At 46.3% G+C, this 25,000-nt stretch overlaps 1 pseudogene; it reads right to left on the bottom strand.

Annotated features, from left to right (window-relative positions):
• Positions 1–25,000, bottom strand: part of LOC121546633 — a 63,779-nt pseudogene that overhangs the window by 10,139 nt on the left and 28,640 nt on the right.

The following is a 25,000-nucleotide window of genomic DNA, read 5'->3' on the forward strand; positions in this document are numbered from 1 at the left end:
CCTCTACATTACCACAGACGTCTACATTACCACAGACCTCTACATTACCACAGACCTCTACATTACCACATACCTCTACATTATCACAGACCTCTACATTACCACAGACCTCTACATTACCACAGACCTCTACATTACCACAGACCTCTACATTACCACATACCTCTACATTATCACAGACCTCTACTTCAGTGGTTCTCAGGCCCCCTTCCAGCATGGAGGAACACCCCTCTTGTTGGGGGAGAGATATATGTTGTCGGTTTAAAGCTTATTTCCTGCAGTTCTACACATTTTGTCACGGGGTGCAAGAGAAGATTTTGCAGTTTTAAAGCTAATTTTCTTGTAATTCTATACATTTTGCCATGTCTAATGTGTATTCATGTGATATTTGAGTGACTCAAACAAAATCTATAGGCTAAAAACCTAGCTATAAAAACGTTAGCTGACATGGGCTAGTTGATCTGGACATTTCTGACAAGTTATAAATAGCTATCTAAGGTATGCAATGACGAAATTGCCCCTTGCCGACCCTCGTGGCCCCCTGGGGAAAACGCCCCATAGTTTGGGAACCACTGATTAATCCAGACACTCGTCTAATCCAGAGTACTAATCCAGAGTACTAATCCAGAGTACTAATCCAGAGTACTAATCCAGAGTACTAATCCAGAGTACTAATCCAGAGTACTAACAGTCATTAACTAAAGTAGTGTTTGTAACGAGAGCCCACAAGGGGGTGGAGAACAGACATCCCCAGAGAACCACATTCCAGGCCAAGATTTACAGTTCTGTCATTGAGGTCCCCCTCCCCTTTCAAGCTATCACAAGACAAATAAACGAATCCCGTTTACGACTCTGAACAGCCCCGAGGGGGCAGACAGAAACCAGACCGTCTAGTGATCAGGGTTACTGGGGGAAATGACCAGTCAGACTTTTTCAGAAAGATACTTTTCTTCCCACTCTTCGTAACAAAGAGAAAATGGCGCCAATAGCACCAGAACATATTAAACACGTTTCTTATCACTGTATTAAACTGAAAAACCCGTGACATGTTGATATACTGTAACTTGAAACATAATGTGGCATTTCTCTTCTGATCCTCCAATGTCATATAATATGTATAATGGGTATTTTGCTGTAACATAATGTATGGATTGGTGTGTTTGGTACCCACAGGTACAGGTATTTTATCCTATTGATTGTGAAACTGTGTTTTGTGCAGTGGGAAAATCTGTGAACACTTATATGAGTAAGTCTCAGGTTTATCTCATATGAACATTAATTTGCGGGGTTCTCTGAATCAACAGGGCTTTCCCGTGAATCAACAGGGGCTTTCCCGTGAATCAACAGGGGCTTTCCAGTGAATCAACAGGGGCTTTCCCGTGAATCAACGGGGCTTTCCCGTGAATCAACAGGGGCTTTCCCGTGAATCAACGGGGCTTTCCCGTGAATCAACAGGGGCTTTCCCGTGCCACACTGTCAAGTCTACTAGAGCCCTACAAACTACATTACTTGCTAACAGACGGGGAGATCAAGTTTCTTGAGGCGAGGCCACTGCAGTTGAGCGAATGGTCCCATCTCCTTGGAGACCAAACACCGATCGACTTTTTCCTATCCTACTCAGACGGAAGCAAAGATCCCGGAGGGATCCTGCGAACACACTGTTTCCCCTCGAGATTGACTGACTGAGTTCACAATCCATCCCGGCTGGGATTACAGGAAGAATTCACTGCATGGAAGCAACTCTAATAGACTTTACTGAGGACTGAGAGAGAGAGAGAGAAGTGGGTATCGCACCTTTGGCTGTGACCTACTCCGACCTGCTGGCCTCCACTCCACTGGTGAGAGAGAGAGACTGGGACAACCGTCCTCCAACCACTCATCCCATCCTGACGGAATCCCACCGAGTGGCACCAACAACATGGAAGTAATTTGCCATGTTACATTATCCATCTCCTATGAAGTCGGCGTTGTGTGTGTGTGACATGGTGGAATTCATTGAGCAATTGTAAGATGGCAGGTCTAATTCGGAGTGTCCACATTCGGACGCTAACTGATATCCTAGACCAGGGTTCTTCAATTCTGGTCCCGGAGGGCCGAAACACCTCTGTTTTTCATCCTCTCCTTCTAATCAGGGGCTAATTCAGACCAGGGACACCAGGTGAGTGCAATTAACTACCAGGTAGAAATAAAAAACAGAAGTGTTTCGGCCCTCCAGGACCGGAATTGAAGAACCCTGGCCTAGACCATTGTCTATTCCTGGTTGGTAAAGTGCTCTATAATTTCACGGTTATGAAGGATGATGTAGCCCTGTCACATGTTCTCTCTCAATTAATAAGACCATATCATCGTCAAAAGTCTGGTGAATGTACTAGCTAAGTATGCACATTTCAGTCATTTAGCAGACGCTCTTATCCAGAGCGACTTACAGTTAGTGAGTGCGTACATTTTTCATACTGGCCCCCCGTGGGAATCGAACCCACAACCCTGGCGTTGCAAGCGCCATGCTCTACCAACTGAGCTACACGGGACCTGTGGAGATTCTCACCTGAATAACTGTGTTGTATCCTGCTTTATTCTGCCTTAATGTTGTATCTGTTAACTACCTCATTTATTTAGTCTAGTAAATAAAACCTTGAATTAATTACTTGTGGCACTGAGTTCATTTGTGATTGGGTTCTTGAGGTTTCGAAGCTTGTTGACATTTCAGAATGAGAACATAGAAACTGTTGATTCAGAATATTGTTGATATAGGATCTCATATTCACTTGGATAAGATATTGTTGATATAGGATCTCATATTCACTTGGATAAGATATTGTTGATATAGGATCTCATATTCACTTGGATAAGATATTGTTGATATAGGATCTCATATTAACTTGGATAAGATATTGTTGATACAGGATCTCATATTCACTTGGATAAGATATTGTTGATATAGGATATCATATTCACTTGGATAATATATAGTTGATATAGGATCTCATATTCACTTGGATAAGATATTGTTGATATAGGATCTCATATTCACTTGGATAAGATATTGTTGATATAGGATCTCATATTCACTTGGATAAGATAACCAAATTGATCAAAGAAATCAGATCAATTAATTATTCCAATAATTAATCAGTAAATTATCTTAAATATAAATGAGCCAAAAGTCACAAGAGTAGCTAAGACAACCACAGACCACAGACCACAGACCACAGTCCACAGACCACAGACCACAGACCACAGTCCACAGTCCACAGACCACAGACCACAGACCACATACCACAGACCACAGACCACAGACCACAGACCACAGACCACAGACCACAGACCACAGTCGGTCATAGAGGCATAAACCTTCCTCAATAAAGCAGCTATCAGGGAAATCAGCTAGAAAAGACAGGTGCAGAAGGACAAGTTAAGTGCAACAGTAACGTGTTCTTCAGTTGTGGCTACCTGGAACAGGTGTGTGTGTGTGTGTGTGTGTGTGTGTGTGTGTGTGTGTGTGTGTGTGTGTGTGTGTGTGTTGTGTACCTGGAACAGAGATGTAGTCCCAGTAAGGGAGCATCAAACTCAAACTCCCGGCTACGATACGACAGAAGATGATCCGGTTGTGAAGGTCTGTGTTCTCTTCTTCTGTCTCGTCGTAGAACGGGAGGATTCCCTGACAGACTAAAGCATAATATATATATGCCATTTAGCAGACGCTTTTATCCAAAGCGACTTACAGAGAGAAAGTTTGTAATCCAATGTCCGCAGGACCAGACCTCAACCCCCTAGGAAGTCGTTTACATTTTACATTTTTAGTAATACAAATTTTAGATTAGTAATCAAACCAGCTGCTGCGACAGATGTTATTGATTAGATATTTAGATATGTAGGAACTGCTGGTAATGCATGAATTAAACAATTAAATCTGACCACTGTTATCTAGTCATAGATGAGTTCGGGACAGTAGCATAGTGTTATATACATGTTATAACAGTAGCATAGTGTTATATACATGTTATAACAGTAGCATAGTGTTATATACATGTTATAACAGTAGCATAGTGTTATATACATGTTATAACAGTAGCATAGTGTTATATACATGTTATAACAGTAGCATAGTGTTATATACATGTTATAACTCGTCTATGAACACTCACAGTATGTACATGATGACCCCTACTGCCCAACAGTCCACTGGTCGACCGTAACGATGTCTGGCCACAACCTCTGGAGCTGACAGAGAGAGAGAGAGAGAGTGAGGTAGAAAGAGAGAAAGTTAAGGAGAGGGAGATGGAAAGTTGAGGGGGGAGAGAGAAGGTTAAGGGGGAGAGAAGGTTAAGGGGGGAGAGAAGGTTAAGGAGAGGGAGATGGAAAGTTGAGGGGGAGAGAGAGAAGGTTAAGGGGGAGAGAAGGTTAAGGAGAGGGAGATGGAAAGCTGAGGGGAGAGAGAGAAGGTTAAGGGGGGGAGAGAAGGTTAAGGAGAGGGAGATGGAAAGCTGAGGGGGGAGAGAGAGAGAGAAGATTAAGGGGGAGAGAAGGTTAAGGGGGAGAGAAGGTTAAGGAGAGGGAGATGGAAAGTTGAGGGGGAGAGAGAGAAGGTTAAGGGGGGAGAGAAGGTTAAGGAGAGGGAGATGGAAAGTTGAGGGGGAGAGAGAGAAGGTTAAGGGGGAGAGAAGGTTAAGGAGAGGGAGATGGAAAGCTGAGGGGGGAGAGAGAGAAGGTTAAGGGGTGATAGTGAGGCCGAAAGACTGAGAGATGACAGTAAACTTGCTTCATTAATCATCAGCTAGATGAATCAGTCTGAATCAGTCTGCATCCTCCTTCCTCCTTTTCCATCCCCTTATCTCTCATTGCTCTGCCTTGCCTCACTCTCTCCTCCATCTGCTTCCTCCTTCTCCATCCCCTTATCTCTCATTGCTCTGCCTTGCCTCACTCTCTCCTCCATCTGCTTCCTCCTTTTCCATCCCCTTATCTCTCATTGCTCTGCCTTGCCTCACTCTCTCCTCCATCCTCCTTCCTCCTTCTCCATCCCCTTATCTCTTATTGCTCTGCCTTGCCTCACTCTCTCCTCCATCTGTCCTGTCTTTTATTTCCTCTTACCCATCCCTTATTTCAGTCCAGTTCATTTATTTCCCTCCCTCCATCCCTCGCTCCATCTCTCCTTATTTATCTGTTTAATTTTTATGTAATTACTCCCTGGTGTGAATGACTGAGCTGCCCTTTACTGTAGATAAAGGAGGAGGAGAGGAGGAGGAGAGGAGGAGGAGAGGAGGATGAGAGGAGGAGGGGGAAGGAGAGAGGAGGGGGGGAGGGGGAGGAGAGGAGGAGAGGAGGAGGAGAGGAGGAGGATGAGGAGAGGAGGAGGAGAGGAGGAGGAGGAGGAGAGGAGGAGGCTGAGTACAGCATGTAGCCCTGACAGATCTCAAAGACCTGATGAACGGACCGAAGGCAAGGAGACAAAGGGAAGAGGGGAGAGAGAGAGAGATGGAGAGAGGAGGAGATGGAGAGATGGAGGAGAGGGAGAGGCGTGAGATTGACAGAGGGAGATGGAGAGAGGACGAGAGAGGTGGAGAGAGGGGGAGGAGGAGAGAGAGGGGGAGAGCAGAGAGAGGGGGGGAGAGCAGAGAGAGGGGGGAGAGCAGAGAGAGGAGGGAGAGCAGAGAGAGGGGGAGAGCAGAGAGAGGGGGAGAGCAAAGAGAGGGGGGAGAGTAGAGAGAGGAGGGAGACCAGAGAGAGGGGGGAGAGTAGAGAGAGGGGGAGAGCAGAGAGAGGAGGGAGACCAGAGAGAGGAGGGGGAGTAGAGAGATGGGGAGAGCAGAGAGAGGGGGGAGAGCAGAGAGAGGGGGGCGAGAGAAGCACCCTACCCAGGTACTCCGGTGTTCCACAGGGTTCTGTGATGGAACCGTTCTCAAACTTGGACAGGTAGAAATCCCGCAGAACCACTTTGTTGTGATTGTTCTCTGTGTAGTACATCAGGTTCTCCAACTGTAGAACCACAAAACACACAAAACACACACACTCAGAAACCTGAAACACACACACTCAGAAACCTGAAACACACAAACTCAGAAACCTGAAACACACACACTCAGAAACCTGAAGCACACACACTCAGAAACCTGAAGCACACACACTCAGAAACCTGAAACACACACACACACACTCAGAAACCTGAAACACACACACTCAGAAACCTGAAACACACACACTCAGAAACCTGAAGCACACACACTCAGAAACCTGAAACACACACACTCAGATACCTGAAACACACACACACACACACACACTCAGAAATCTGAAACACACACACACACTCAGAAACCTGAAACACACACACTCAGAAACCTGAAGCACACACACTCAGAAACCTGAAACACACACACTCAGAAACCTGAAGCACACACACACACACTCAGAAACCTGAAACACACACACTCAGAAACCTGAAGCACACACACTCAGAAACCTGAAGCACACACACACACACTCAGAAACCTGAAACACACACACTCAGAAACCTGAAACACACACACTCAGAAACCTGAAGCACACACACACACACTCAGAAACCTGAAACACACACACTCAGAAACCTGAAACACACACACACTCAGAAACCTGAAGCACACACACTCAGAAACCTGAAACACACACACTCAGAAACCTGAAGCACACACACACACACTCAGAAACCTGAAACACACACACTCAGAAACCTGAAGCACACACACTCAGAAACCTGAAGCACACACACACACACACTCAGAAACCTGAAGCACACACACTCAGAAACCTGAAGCACACACACACACACTCAGAAACCTGAAACACACACACTCAGAAACCTGAAACACACACACACACACTCAGAAACCTGAAGCACACACACTCAGAAACCTGAAGCACACACACACACACTCAGAAACCTGAAACACACACACACACACACTCAGAAACCTGAAACACACAAACTCAGAAACCTGAAACACACACACTCAGAAACCTGAAGCACACACACTCAGAAACCTGAAACACACACACTCAGAAACCTGAAACACACACACACACACTCAGAAACCTGAAACACACACACTCAGAAACCTGAAACACACACACTCAGATACCTGAAACACACACACACACACACACTCAGAAATCTGAAACACACACACACACTCAGAAACCTGAAACACACACACTCAGAAACCTGAAACACACACACTCAGAAACCTGAAACACACACACTCAGAAACCTGAAGCACACACACTCAGAATCCTGAAACACACACACTCAGAAACCTGAAGCACACACACTCAGAAACCTGAAGCACACACACTCAGAAACCTGAAGCACACACACACACACTCAGAAACCTGAAACACACACACTCAGAAACCTGAAACACACACACTCAGAAACCTGAAGCACACACACACACACTCAGAAACCTGAAACACACACACTCAGAAACCTGAAACACACACACTCAGAAACCTGAAGCACACACACTCAGAAACCTGAAACACACACACTCAGAAACCTGAAGCACACACACACACACTCAGAAACCTGAAACACACACACTCAGAAACCTGAAGCACACACACTCAGAAACCTGAAGCACACACACACACACACTCAGAAACCTGAAGCACACACACTCAGAAACCTGAAGCACACACACACACACTCAGAAACCTGAAACACACACACTCAGAAACCTGAAACACACACACACACACTCAGAAACCTGAAGCACACACACTCAGAAACCTGAAGCACACACACACACACTCAGAAACCTGAAACACACACACACACACTCAGAAACCTGAAACACACAAACTCAGAAACCTGAAACACACACACTCAGAAACCTGAAGCACACACACTCAGAAACCTGAAACACACACACTCAGAAACCTGAAACACACACACACACACTCAGAAACCCGAAACACACACACTCAGAAACCTGAAACACACACACTCAGAAACCTGAAGCACACACACTCAGAAACCTGAAACACACACACTCAGATACCTGAAACACACACACACACACACACTCAGAAATCTGAAACACACACACACACTCAGAAACCTGAAACACACACACTCAGAAACCTGAAACACACACACTCAGAAACCTGAAACACACACACTCAGAAACCTGAAGCACACACACTCAGAATCCTGAAACACACACACTCAGAAACCTGAAGCACACACACTCAGAAACCTGAAGCACACACACTCATAAACCTGAAACACACACACTCAGAAACCTGAAGCACACACACTCAGAAACCTGAAACAAACACAGTCAGATAACTGAAACACACACACACACACTCAGAAACCTGAAACACACACACTCAGAAACCTGAAGCACACACACTCAGAAACCTGAAACACACACACTCAGAAACCTGAAACACACACACACTCAGAAACCTGAAACACACACACTCAGAAACCTGAAACACACACACTCAGAAACCTGAAACACACACACTCAGAAACCTGAAACACACACACTCAGAAACCTGAAACACACACACTCAGAAACCTGAAGCACACACACACACACACACACTCAGAAACCTGAAGCACACACACACTCAGAAACCTGAAACACACACACACTCAGAAACCTGAAACACACACACTCAGAAACCTGAAATACACACACTCAGAAACCTGAAACACACACACATCAGAAACCTGAAACACACACACACTCAGAAACCTGAATCACACACACACTCAGAAACCTGAAACACACACACTCAGAAACCTGAAACACACACACTCAGAAACCTGAAACACACACACTCAGAAACTTGAAACACACACACTCAGAAACCTGAAACACACACACACACACTCAGAAACCTGAAACACACACACTCAGAAACCAGAAGCACACACACACACACACTCAGAAACCTGAAACACACACACTCAGAAACCTGAAACACAGAGCACACACACACTCAGAAACCTGAAACACACACACTCAGAAACCTGAAACACACACACTCAGAAACTTGAAACACACGCACTCAGAAACCTGAAACACACACACACACACACTCAGAAACCTGAAACACACACACTCAGAAACCTGAAGCACACACACACACACTCAGAAACCTGAAACACACACACTCAGAAACCTGAAGCACACACACTCAGAAACCTGAAACACACACACTCAGAAACCTGAAACACACACACTCAGAAACCTGAAGCACACACACACACACTCAGAAACCTGAAACACACACACTCAGAAACCTGAAACACACACACTCAGAAACCTGAAGCACACACACTCAGAAACCTGAAACACACACACTCAGAAACCTGAAGCACACACACACACACTCAGAAACCTGAAACACACACACTCAGAAACCTGAAGCACACACACTCAGAAACCTGAAGCACACACACACACACACTCAGAAACCTGAAGCACACACACTCAGAAACCTGAAGCACACACACACACACTCAGAAACCTGAAACACACACACTCAGAAACCTGAAACACACACACACACACTCAGAAACCTGAAGCACACACACTCAGAAACCTGAAGCACACACACACACACTCAGAAACCTGAAACACACACACACACACACTCAGAAACCTGAAACACACAAACTCAGAAACCTGAAACACACACACTCAGAAACCTGAAGCACACACACTCAGAAACCTGAAACACACACACTCAGAAACCTGAAAACACACACACACACACTCAGAAACCTGAAACACACACACTCAGAAACCTGAAACACACACACTCAGATACCTGAAACACACACACACACACACACACTCAGAAATCTGAAACACACACACACACTCAGAAACCTGAAACACACACACTCAGAAACCTGAAACACACACACTCAGAAACCTGAAACACACACACTCAGAAACCTGAAGCACACACACTCAGAATCCTGAAACACACACACTCAGAAACCTGAAGCACACACACTCAGAAACCTGGAAGCACACACACTCAGAAACCTGAAGCACACACACACACACTCAGAAACCTGAAACACACACACTCAGAAACCTGAAACACACACACTCAGAAACCTGAAGCACACACACACACACTCAGAAACCTGAAACACACACACTCAGAAACCTGAAACACACACACTCAGAAACCTGAAGCACACACACTCAGAAACCTGAAACACACACACTCAGAAACCTGAAGCACACACACACACACTCAGAAACCTGAAACACACACACTCAGAAACCTGAAGCACACACACTCAGAAACCTGAAGCACACACACACACACACTCAGAAACCTGAAGCACACACACTCAGAAACCTGAAGCACACACACACACACTCAGAAACCTGAAACACACACAGTCAGAAACCTGAAACACACACACACACACTCAGAAACCTGAAGCACACACACTCAGAAACCTGAAGCACACACACACACACTCAGAAACCTGAAACACACACACACATACTCAGAAACCTGAAACACACAAACTCAGAAACCTGAAACACACACACTCAGAAACCTGAAGCACACACACTCAGAAACCTGAAACACACACACTCAGAAACCTGAAACACACACACACACACTCAGAAACCTGAAACACACACACTCAGAAACCTGAAACACACACACTCAGAAACCTGAAGCACACACACTCAGAAACCTGAAACACACACACTCAGATACCTGAACACACACACACACACACACACTCAGAAATCTGAAACACACACACACACTCAGAAACCTGAAACACACACACTCAGAAACCTGAAACACACACACTCAGAAACCTGAAACACACACACTCAGAAACCTGAAGCACACACACAATCCTGAAACACACACACTCAGAAACCTGAAGCACACACACTCAGAAACCTGAAGCACACACACTCAGAAACCTGAAAACACACACACTCAGAAACCTGAAGCACACACACTCAGAAACCTGAAACAAACACAGTCAGATAACTGAAACACACACACACACACTCAGAAACCTGAAACACACACACTCAGAAACCTGAAGCACACACACTCAGAAACCTGAAACACACACACTCAGAAACCTGAAAACACACACACTCAGAAACCTGAAACACACACACACTCAGAAACCTGAAACACACACACTCAGAAACCTGAAACACACACACTCAGAAACCTGAAACACACACACTCAGAAACCTGAAACACACACACTCAGAAACCTGAAGCACACACACACACACACACACTCAGAAACCTGAAGCACACACACACTCAGAAACCTGAAACACACACACACTCAGAAACCTGAAACACACACACTCAGAAACCTGAAACAACACACACACACTCAGAAACCTGAAACACACACACACCTCAGAAACCTGAAACACACACACTCAGAAACCTGAAACACACACACTCAGAAACCTGAAACACACACACTCAGAAACCTGAAACACACACACTCAGAAACCTGAACACACACACACACACACTCAGAAACCTGAAACACACACACTCAGAAACCTGAAGACAAACACACACACTCAGAAACCTGAAACACACACACTAAAAACTGAAACACACACACTCAGAAACCTGAAAAACACACACACTCAGAAACCTGGAAACACACACACTCAGAAACCTGAAACACACACACTCAGAAACCTGAAAACACACACACACACTCAGAAACCTGAAACACACACACTCAGAAACCTGAAGCACACACACACACACTCAGAAACCTGAAACACACACACTCAGAAACCTGAAGCACACACACTCAGAAACCTGAAGCACACACACACACACACTCAGAAACCTGAAACACACACACTCAGAAACCTGAAACACACACACTCAGAAACCTGAAGCACACACACACACTCAGAAACCTGAAACACACACACTCAGAAACCTGAAACACACACACTCAGAAACCTGAAGCACACACACTCAGAAACCTGAAACACACACACTCAGAAACCTGAAGCACACACACACACACTCAGAAACCTGAAACACACACACTCAGAAACCTGAAGCACACACACTCAGAAACCTGAAGCACACACACACACACACTCAGAAACCTGAAGCACACACACTCAGAAACCTGAAGCACACACACACACACTCAGAAACCTGAAACACACACAGTCAGAAACCTGAAACACACACACACACACTCAGAAACCTGAAGCACACACACTCAGAAACCTGAAGCACACACACACACACTCAGAAACCTGAAACACACACACACATACTCAGAAACCTGAAACACACAAACTCAGAAACCTGAAACACACACACTCAGAAACCTGAAGCACACACACTCAGAAACCTGAAACACACACACTCAGAAACCTGAAACACACACACACACACTCAGAAACCTGAAACACACACACTCAGAAACCTGAAACACACACACTCAGAAACCTGAAGCACACACACTCAGAAACCTGAAACACACACACTCAGATACCTGAAACACACACACACACACACACTCAGAAATCTGAAACACACACACACACTCAGAAACCTGAAACACACACACTCAGAAACCTGAAACACACACACTCAGAAACCTGAAACACACACACTCAGAAACCTGAAGCACACACACTCAGAATCCTGAAACACACACACTCAGAAACCTGAAGCACACACACTCAGAAACCTGAAGCACACACACTCAGAAACCTGAAACACACACACTCAGAAACCTGAAGCACACACACTCAGAAACCTGAAACAAACACAGTCAGATAACTGAAACACACACACACACACTCAGAAACCTGAAACACACACACTCAGAAACCTGAAGCACACACACTCAGAAACCTGAAACACACACACTCAGAAACCTGAAACACACACACACTCAGAAACCTGAAACACACACACTCAGAAACCTGAAACACACACACTCAGAAACCTGAAACACACACACTCAGAAACCTGAAACACACACACTCAGAAACCTGAAACACACACACTCAGAAACCTGAAGCACACACACACACACACACACTCAGAAACCTGAAGCACACACACACTCAGAAACCTGAAACACACACACACTCAGAAACCTGAAACACACACACTCAGAAACCTGAAATACACACACTCAGAAACCTGAAACACACACACTCAGAAACCTGAAACACACACACACTCAGAAACCTGAATCACACACACACTCAGAAACCTGAAACACACACACTCAGAAACCTGAAACACACACACTCAGAAACCTGAAACACACACACTCAGAAACTTGAAACACACACACTCAGAAACCTGAAACACACACACACACACTCAGAAACCTGAAACACACACACTCAGAAACCTGAAGCACACACACACACACACTCAGAAACCTGAAACACACACACTCAGAAACCTGAAACACACACACTCAGAAACCTGAAGCACACACACACTCAGAAACCTGAAACACACACACTCAGAAACCTGAAACACACACACTCAGAAACTTGAAACACACGCACTCAGAAACCTGAAACACACACACACACACTCAGAAACCTGAAACACACACACTCAGAAACCTGAAGCACACACACACACACTCAGAAACCTGAAACACACACACTCAGAAACCTGAAGCACACACACTCAGAAACCTGAAGCACACACACACACACACTCAGAAACCTGAAACACACACACTCAGAAACCTGAAACACACACACTCAGAAACCTGAAGCACACACACACACTCAGAAACCTGAAACACACACACTCAGAAACCTGAAGCACACACACTCAGAAACCTGAAGCACACACACACACACTCAGAAACCTGAAACACACACACTCAGAAACCTGAAACACACACACTCAGAAACCTGAAGCACACACACACACACTCAGAAACCTGAAACACACACACTCAGAAACCTGAAACACACACACTCAGAAACCTGAAGCACACACACTCAGAAACCTGAAACACACACACTCAGAAACCTGAAGCACACACACACACACTCAGAAACCTGAAACACACACACTCAGAAACCTGAAGCACACACACTCAGAAACCTGAAGCACACACACACACACTCAGAAACCTGAAGCACACACACTCAGAAACCTGAAGCACACACACACACATTCAGAAACCTGAAACACACACACTCAGAAACCTGAAGCACACACACACACACTCAGAAACCTGAAACACACACACTCAGAAACCTGAAACACACACACACACACTCAGAAACCTGAAGCACACACACTCAGAAACCTGAAGCACACACACACACACACTCAGAAACCTGAAACACACACACTCAGAAACCTGAAACACACACACACACACTCAGAAACCTGAAACACACACACTCAGAAACCTGAAGCACACACACACACACTCAGAAACCTGAAGCACACACACACACACTCAGAAACCTGAAGCACACACACTCAGAAACCTGAAGCACACACACACTCAGAAACCTGAAACACACACACCACATGTACGCACGCAGAGACAGACACACTCATTCATGCACACACACACCACACAACACACACCACACAACACACACCACACAACACACACCACACACACCACACACAACACACACCACACACAACACACACCACACAACACACACCACACACAACACACACCACACACAACACACACAACACACACCACACAACACACACCACACACACCACACACAACACACACAACACACACCACACACAACACACACCGACCCCCTTGGAGATGTTTGATCGATATGAGTTGACCTTAGTAATCAATGTGAGACAGACTGATGTCAGAACAATGTGAGAGAGACTGAGATGAGGGAGCTACAGTCCCAAAGGGCACCTTATTCCCTATGTAGTGCACTACTTTAGACCAGAACCCTATTCCCTATGTAGTGCACTACTTTAGACCAGAACCCTATTCCCTATGTAGTGCACTACTTTAGACCAGAACCCTATTCCCTATGTAGTGCACTACTTTAGACCAGAACCCTATTCCCTATGTAGTGCACTACTTTAGACCAGAACCCTATTCCCTATGTAGTGCACTACTTTAGACCAGAACCCTATTCCCTATGTAGTGCACTACTTTAGACCAGAACCCTATTCCCTATGTAGTGCACTACTTTAGACCAGAACCCTATTCCCTATGTAGTGCACTACTTTAGACTAGTGACCATATGGCCTGGTTTCTTAAAAGCATGGCAAGGCTAAATTCATCGTATCTCTATTTGCACATCATCTTCTGCACATCTATCACTCCAGCTTTAATACTAAATTGTAATTATTTTGCACTATGGGCTATTTATTGCCCTACGTCCATAACTTACTACATTTGCACACACTGTATATAGATTTTCTATTGTGTTATTGACTGTACGTTTTGTTTATTCCATGTGTAACTCTGTGTTGTTGTTTTCAATCGCACTGCTTTGCTTTATCTTGGCCAGGTCGCAGTTGTAAATGAGAACTTGTTCTCAACTGGCTTACCTGGTTAAATAAAGGTGAAAATAAAAATATAAACCTTCATAGGAGCATCGTTAAATCTCTGAGCAATTTCACTTGAAAACGCTTGTAATCTAACGCCTGCCTTTTTTTGTAAACAGATCTCTCCGCTAAACATAGAATCACATGGTTTATCCATCTATGTGACCGCTAACAACAAAGTTGACTACAAATACAAAGTTGCCAATGTCTTTGCAATTGATACAAACAAGCTCGTATAAAAACATGCTTCAAATGGAAACCGATATGACTGCATTAAAATATAAACAGTAGCCTATTTTAATCATATTGAAATGCATTTGATGTTAAATAAACTGTTCTATTTTGCTACTTGTAGACAGACTACTGTCTGTTATTTGTCTCAGTATTTGGTATTTATCAGGATCCCCGTTAGCCGCTGTAAAAGCATCAGCTACTCTTCCTGGGGTCCACATGGAACACGACTTAATACATACAGTGGGGGAAAAAAGTATTTAGTCAGCCACCAATTGTGCAAGTTCTCCCACTTAAAAAGATGAGAGCGGCCTGTAATTTTCATCATAGGTACACGTCAACTATGACAGACAAATTGAGAAAAAAAAATCCAGAAAATCACATTGTAGGATTTTTAATGAATTTATTTGCAAATTATGGTGGAAAATAAGTATTTGGTCACCTACAAACAAGCAAGATTTCTGGCTCTCACAGACCTGTAACTTCTTCTTTAAGAGGCTCCTCTGTCCTCCACTCGTTACCTGTATTAATGGCACCTGTTTGAACTTGTTATCAGTATAAAAGACACCTGTCCACTACCTCAAACAGTCACACTCCAAACCCCACTATGGCCAAGACCAAAGAGCTGTCAAAGGACACCAGAAACAAAATTGTAGACCTGCACCAGGCTGGGAAGACTGAATCTGCAATAGGTAAGCAGCTTGGTTTGAAGAAATCAACTGTGGGAGCAATTATTAGAAAATGGAAGACATACAAGACCACTGATAATCTCCCTCGATCTGGGGCTCCACGCAAGATCTCACCCTGTGGGGTCAAAATGATCACAAGAATGGTGAGCAAAAATCCCAGAACCACACGGGGGGACCTAGTGAATGACCTGCAGAGAGCTGGGACCAAAGTAACAAAGCCTACCATCAGTAACACACTACACCGCCAGGGACTCAAATCCTGCAGTGCGAGACGTGTCCCCCTGCTTAAGCCAGTACATGTCCAGGCCCGTCTGAAGTTTGCTAAAGTGCATTTGGATTATCCAGAAGAGGATTGGGAGAATGTCATATGGTCAGATGGAACCAAAATATAACTTTTTGGTAAAAACTCAACTCGTCGTGTTTGGAGGACAAAGAATGCTGAGTTGCATCCAAAGAACACCATACCTACTGTGAAGCATGGGGGTGGAAACATCATGCTTTGGGGCTGTTTTTCTGCAAAGGGACCAGGACGACTGATCCATGTAAAGGAAAGAATGAATGGGGCCATGTATCGTGAGATTTTGAGTGAAAACCTCCTTCCATCAGCAAGGGCATTGAAGATGAAACGTGGCTGGGTCTTTCAGCATGACAATGATCCCAAACACACCGCCCGGGCAACGAAGGAGTGGCTTCGTAAGAAGCATTTCAAGGTCCTGGAGTGGCCTAGCCATTCTCCAGATCTCAACCCCATAGAAAATCTTTGGAGGGAGTTGAAAGTCCGTGTTGCCCAGCGACAGCCCCAAAACGTCACTGCTCTAGAGGAGATCTGCATGGAGGAATGGGCCAAAATACCAGCAACAGTGTGTGAAAACCTTGTGAAGACTTACAGAAAACGTTTGACCTGTGTCATTGCCAACAAAGGGTATATAACAAAGTATTGAGAAACTTTTGTTATTGACCAAATACTTATTTTTCACCATAATTAGCAAATAAATTCATTAATAATCCTACAATGTGATTTTCTGGATATTTTTTTCTCATTTTGTCTGTCATAGTTGACGAGTACCTATGATGAAAATTACAGGCCTCTCTCATCTTTTAAAGTGGGAGAACTTGCACAATTGGTGGCTGACTAAATACTTTTTTTCCCCACTGTAGTACAGAACATTATTAGTCAAGGACTGAACTACATAAATTTAAAACATCACACATTGCCTAAATACAATACATGACCAAAAGTATGTGGACACCTGCTCGTCAAACATCTCATTCCAAAATCAGGGGCATTAATATGGAGTTGGTCCCCCCTTTGCTGCTATAACAGCCTCCACTCTTCTGGGAAGGCTTTCCACTAGATGTTGGAACATTGCTGCAGGGACTTGCTTCCATTCAGCCACAGGAGCATTAGTGAGGTTGGGCACTGATGTTGGGCGATTAGGCCTGGCTTGCAGTCGGCGTTCCAATTCATCCCAAAGGTGTTCGATGGGGTTGAGGTCAAGGCTCCGTGCAGGCCAGTCAAGTTCTTCCACACCGATCTCGACAAACCATTTCTGTATGGACCTCGCTTAGTGCACGGGGGCATTGTCATGCTGAAACAGGAAAGGGCCTTCCCCAAACTGTTGCCACAAAGTTGGAACCACAGAATGTTTTAGAATGTCATTGTATGCTCTAGCGTTAAGATTTCCCTTCACTGGAACTAAGGGGCCTAGCCCAAACCATGAAAAACAGCCCCAGACCATTATTCCTCCTCCACCAAACTTTACAGTTGGCACTATGCATTGGGGCAGGTAGCGTTCTCCTGGCATCCACTCATTTGAAGGGGGTCCACATACTATTGTATATATAGTGTGTCAGTACATACTAAACAAGGTTTAGCGTTGAGCGAGTGATTTGTCCCAAAAATGATGTTTTTATTTTATTTTTTATATTTAGCACCAGCCTATTGCTAGTTACCCATTCTAAAACTGACTGGAGCTCTGTGTTAAGGGTGTCAGTTATTTATTTTACTGTTGCAGCCAACGTGTATACTGTTGAGTGGTCCGTTTTATTCAAGGTCAGTGGAAGGTCACCTCTTCAAATCACCTCTTCAAAATATTTCATGATGTGTAGCCTAACGTGCACAATAAATTTTTGTTGGGTAAGCGTTAGAAAAAGCCGCCTCAATATTTGCACCCGTAGGTGGTAATATCTCTCTAGGAACTGATCCCTCATCAGAATTGTGAAATAATTATAATGTTAAGGAAAGATTTGAATGGAGAAAAGCTGATCCGAGAGCAGCGCTCCCTTCCTTTCAGATCCTCTCAGTATCGACACCTGCTCCAACGACGCACTTAGCGAGCGTTCTCTCTGCGTTGTGTTTTTGGGAAACGTAATGTCACATCTTCTAATGTTGTAGGAAAGATGCATCGTTAAAACACTCATAAGCCTAAGTTCCATCGGTACCGGGAAACCGGGCCCGCTATCGGGAAACCGGGCCCGCTATCGGGAAACCGGGCCCGCTATCGGGAAACCGGGCCCTGCCCAAAAGTAGTGTACTATACAGGGAATAGGGTGCCATTTCCTCAAAACCACTCATCCTAGAAAAACCTTGGATCTCTCAGAAGTAAACTTTTCAGGAATTTAAGCTGTTAATGACTTTGATTGGTCCTTCAAGTCACTACTGTAAGTCACTACTGTAAGTCACTACTGTAAATCACTACTGTAAATCACTACTGTAAATCACTACTGTAAGTCGCTACTGTAAATCACTACTGTAAATCACTACTGTAAATCACTACTGTAAGTCGCTACTGTAAATCACTACTGTAAATCACTACTGTAAATCACTACTGTAAATCACTACTGTAAATCGCTATGGATAAATGTAAATGTACAAAAAAGACATGAAAGGTTTTTCCTGGACACCGATGCTGTATCCCCTTACCATGACAGACTAACCAACCGGACTACACCGATGCTGTATCCCCTTACCATGACAGACTAACCAACCGGACTACACCGATGCTGTATCCCCTTACCATGACAGACTAACGAACCGGACTACACCGATGCTGTATCCCCTTACCATGACAGACTAACCAACCGGACTACACCGATGCTGTATCCCCTTACCATGACAGACTAACGAACCGGACTACACCGATGCTGTATCCCCTTACCATGACAGACTAACCAACCGGACTACACCGATGCTGTATCCCCTTACCATGACAGACTAACCAACCGGACTACACCGATGCTGTATCCCCTTACCATGACAGACTAACGAACCGGACTACACCGATGCTGTATCCCCTTACCATGACAGACTAACCAACCTGACTACACCGATGCTGTACCCCCTTACCATGACAGACTAACCAACCGGACTACACCGATGCTGTATCCCCTTACCATGACAGACTAACCAACCGGACTACACCGATGCTGTATCCCCTTACCATGACAGACTAACCAACCGGACTACACCGATGCTGTACCCCCTTTTACCATGACAGACTAACCAACCGGACTACACCGATGCTGTATCCCCTTACCATGACAGACTAACCAACCGGACTACACCGATGCTGTATCCCCTTACCATGACAGACTAACCAACCGGACTACACCGATGCTGTATCCCCTTACCATGACAGACTAACCAACCTGACTACACCGATGCTGTATCCCCTTACCATGACAGACTAACCAACCGGACTACACCGATGCTGTATCCCCTTACCACGACAGACTAACCAACCGGACTACACCGATGCTGTATCCCCTTACCATGACAGACTAACCAACCGGACTACACCGATGCTGTATCCCCTTACCATGACAGACTAACCAACCGGACTACACCGATGCTGTACCCCCTTACCGCGACAGACTAACCAACCGGACTACACCGATGCTGTACCCCCTTACCATGACAGACTAACCAACCGGACTACACCGATGCTGTACCCCCTTACCATGACAGACTAACCAACCGGACTACACCGATGCTGTACCCCCTTACCATGACAGACTAACCAACCGGACTACACCGATGCTGTATCCCTTTACCATGACAGACTAACCAACCGGACTACACCGATGCTGTATCCCCTTACCATGACAGACTAACCAACCGGACTACACCGATGCTGTATCCCCTTACCATGACAGACTAACCAACCGGACTACACCGATGCTGTATCCCTTTACCATGACAGACTAACCAACCGGACTACACCGATGCTGTATCCCCTTACCATGACAGACTAACCAAACCGGACTACACCGATGCTGTACCCCCCTTTTACCATGACAGACTAACCAACCGGACTACACCGATGCTGTATCCCCTTACCATGACAGACTAACCAACCGGACTACACCGATGCTGTATCCCCTTACCATGACAGACTAACCAACCTGACTACACCGATGCTGTATCCCCTTACCATGACAGACTAACCAACCGGACTACACCGATGCTGTATCCCCTTACCATGACAGACTAACCAACCGGACTACACCGATGCTGTATCCCCTTACCATGACAGACTAACCAACCGGACTACACCGATGCTGTATCCCCTTACCATGACAGACTAACCAACCGGACTACACCGATGCTGTACCCCCTTACCATGACAGACTAACCAACCGGACTACACCGATGCTGTACCCCCTTACCATGACAGACTAACCAACCGGACTACACCGATGCTGTACCCCCTTACCATGACAGACTAACCAACCGGACTACACCGATGCTGTACCCCCTTACCATGACAGACTAACCAACCGGACTACACCGATGCTGTATCCCTTTACCACGACAGACTAACCAACCGGACTACACCGATGCTGTATCCCCTTACCGCGACAGACTAACCAACCGGACTACACCGATGCTGTATCCCCTTACCATGACAGACTAACCAACCGGACTACACCGATGCTGTATCCCTTTACCATGACAGACTAACCAACCGGACTACACCGATGCTGTATCCCCTTACCATGACAGACTAACCAACCGGACTACACCGATGCTGTATCCCCTTTTACCATGACAGACTAACCAACCGGACTACACCGATGCTGTATCCCCTTTTACCATGACAGACTAACCAACCGGACTACACCGATGCTGTATCCCCTTACCATGACAGACTAACCAACCGGACTACACCGATGCTGTATCCCCCTTACCATGACAGACTAACCAACCGGACTACACCGATGCTGTATCCCCTTTTACCATGACAGACTAACCAACCGGACTACACCGATGCTGTACCCCCTTTTACCATGACAGACTAACCAACCGGACTACACCGATGCTGTACCCCCTTTTACCATGACAGACTAACCAACCGGACTACACCGATGCTGTACCCCCTTTTACCATGACAGACTAACCAACCTGACAGTTACTGAGACACTGAAGCATGATGATGATGATGTTAGAGGGTGTCACAGGGGACTCTATTCATTTTAAACCATAAGACAGTGTTTGCTGCTGCGTTGGGAGAGGTTAACAGTAGTAAAGTCATTAGTGGAGATGGCAGCCTGCGTGTCTCTCTGTGTGTGTGTGTGTGTGTCTGTGTGTGTGTGTGTGTCTGTCTGTGTGTGTCTGTGTGTGTGTGTCTGTGTGTGTGTGTCTGTGTGTGTCTGTGTGTGTGTGTGTGTGTCTGTGTGTGTGTGTGTGTGTGTGTGTGTGTCTGTCTGTCTGTGTGTGTGTGTGTGTGTCTGTGTGTGTGTGTGTGTGTGTCTGTGTGTCTGTGTGTGTCTGTCTGTGTGTGTCTGTGTGTGTCTGTGTGTGTGTGTCTGTGTGTGTCTGTGTGTGTGTGTCTGTGTGTGTCTGTGTGTGTGTGTCTGTGTGTGTCTGTCTGTCTGTCTGTGTGTGTGTGTGTGTGTGTGTGTGTGTGTGTGTGTGTGTGTGTGTGTGTGTGTGTGTGTGTGTGTGTGTGTGTGTGTGTGTGTGTGTGTGTGTGTGTGTGTGTGTGTGTGTGTGTGTGTGTGTGTGTGTGTGTGGTTAACAGCATATCCCTTTTATGTGTCTCAGAAGAGACTGTGTTTACTAAATAGCGGATATTAGCTTTCTGGGGTGAGATGAGGGGAGGGACTCCTTAATGTTATGAGGGACTCCTTAATGTTAGCTCTTTCTTGGTTTTATATACAAACACACACACACACACACACACACACACACACACACACACACACACACACACACACACACACACACACACACACACACACACACACACACACACACACACACACACACACACACACACACACACACACACACACACACACACACACACACAGACAGACAGACACACCCCTTTACCTACCTTGAGGTTCCTGTGTACTATGTTGAGTGAGTGCAGGTAGGCTACTGCCTCTAGAACCTGTCTGATCACGTTGGAGGCATCTCTCTCTGTGTAATTCCCCTGGTCCAGAATCCAGTCAAACACATCACCGCCTGTAGCCCTGCCACACACACACACACACCTGGTTATTAAAGTCCATAAGGCCTGTGAGTAGAGTTAGTGATGAGTGTATCTCATTACCCCTGGTCCAACGGCTCACTGGTCTCTCTCTCATTACCCCTGGTCCAACGACTCCCTGGTCTCTCTCTCATTACCCCTGGTCCAACGACTCCCTGGTCTCTCGCTCATTACCCCTGGTCCAACGACTCCCTGGTCTCTCGCTCATTACCCCTGGTCCAACGGCTCCCTGGTCTCTCTCTCATTACCCCTGGTCCAACGGCTCCCTGGTCTCTCTCTCATTACCCCTGGTCCAACGACTCCCTGGTCTCTCTCTCATTACCCCTGGTCCAACGACTCCCTGGTCTCTCTCTCATTACCCCTGGTCCAACGACTCCCTGGTCTCTCTCTCATTACCCCTGGTCCAACGACTCCCTGGTCTCCATCTCATTACCCCTGGTCCAACGGCTCACTGGTCTCTCTCTCATTACCCCTGGTCCAACGACTCCCTGGTCTCTCTCTCATTACCCCTGGTCCAACGACTCCCTGGTCTCTCTCTCATTACCCCTGGTCCAACGACTCCCTGGTCTCCATCTCATTACCCCTGGTCCAACGACTCCCTGGTCTCCATCTCATTACCCCTGGTCCAACGGCTCCCTGGTCTCTCTCTCATTACCCCTGGTCCAACGACTCCCTGTTCTCTCTCTCATTACCCCTGGTCCAACGACTCCCTGGTCTCTCTCTCATTACCCCTGGTCCAACGACTCCCTGGTCTCTCGCTCATTACCCCTGGTCCAACGACTCCCTGGTCTCTCGCTCATTACCCCTGGTCCAACGGCTCCCTGGTCTCTCTCTCATTACCCCTGGTCCAACGACTCCCTGGTCTCTCTCTCATTACCCCTGGTCCAACGACTCCCTGGTCTCTCTCTCATTACCCCTGGTCCAACGACTCCCTGGTCTCCATCTCATTACCCCTGGTCCAACGGCTCACTGGTCTCTCTCTCATTACCCCTGGTCCAACGGCTCACTGGTCTCTCTCTCATTACCCCTGGTCCAACGACTCCCTGGTCTCTCTCTCATTACCCCTGGTCCAACGACTCCCCTGGTCTCTCTCTCATTACCCCTGGTCCAACGACTCCCTGGTCTCTCTCTCTCATTACCCCTGGTCCAACGACTCCCTGGTCTCTCTCTCATTACCCCTGGTCCAACGACTCCCTGGTCTCCATCTCATTACCCCTGGTCCAACGGCTCACTGGTCTCTCTCTCATTACCCCTGGTCCAACGGCTCACTGGTCTCTCTCTCATTACCCCTGGTCCAACGACTCCCTGGTCTCTCTCTCATTACCCCTGGTCCAACGACTCCCTGGTCTCTCTCTCATTACCCCTGGTCCAACGACTCCCTGGTCTCCATCTCATTACCCCTGGTCCAACGGCTCACTGGTCTCTCTCTCATTACCCCTGGTCCAACGGCTCACTGGTTCTCTCTCTCATTACCCCTGGTCCAACGACTCCCTGGTCTCTCTCTCATTACCCCTGGTCCAACGACTCCCTGGTCTCTCTCTCATTACCCCTGGTCCAACGGCTCACTGGTCTCTCTCTCATTACCCCTGGTCCATCGGCTCACTGATCTCTCTCTCATTACCCCTGGTCCAACGACTCCCTGGTCTCTCTCTCATTACCCCTGGTCCAACGACTCCCTGGTCTCTCTCTCATTACCCCTGGTCCAACGACTCCCTGGTCTCTCTCTCATTACCCCTGGTCCAACGACTCCCTGGTCTCCATCTCATTACCCCTGGTCCAACGACTCCCTGGTCTCTCTCTCATTACCCCTGGTCCAACGGCTCACTGGTCTCTCTCTCTCATTACCCCTGGTCCAACGACTCCCTGGTCTCTCTCTCATTACCCCTGGTCCAACGACTCCCTGGTCTCTCTCTCATTACCCCTGGTCCAACGACTCCCCTGGTCTCCATCTCATTACCCCTGGTCCAACGACTCCCTGGTCTCTCT

The sequence above is a fragment of the Coregonus clupeaformis genome, unplaced genomic scaffold, assembly GCF_020615455.1.
Source record: "Coregonus clupeaformis isolate EN_2021a unplaced genomic scaffold, ASM2061545v1 scaf0084, whole genome shotgun sequence".
Lineage (NCBI taxonomy): Eukaryota > Metazoa > Chordata > Actinopteri > Salmoniformes > Salmonidae > Coregonus > Coregonus clupeaformis.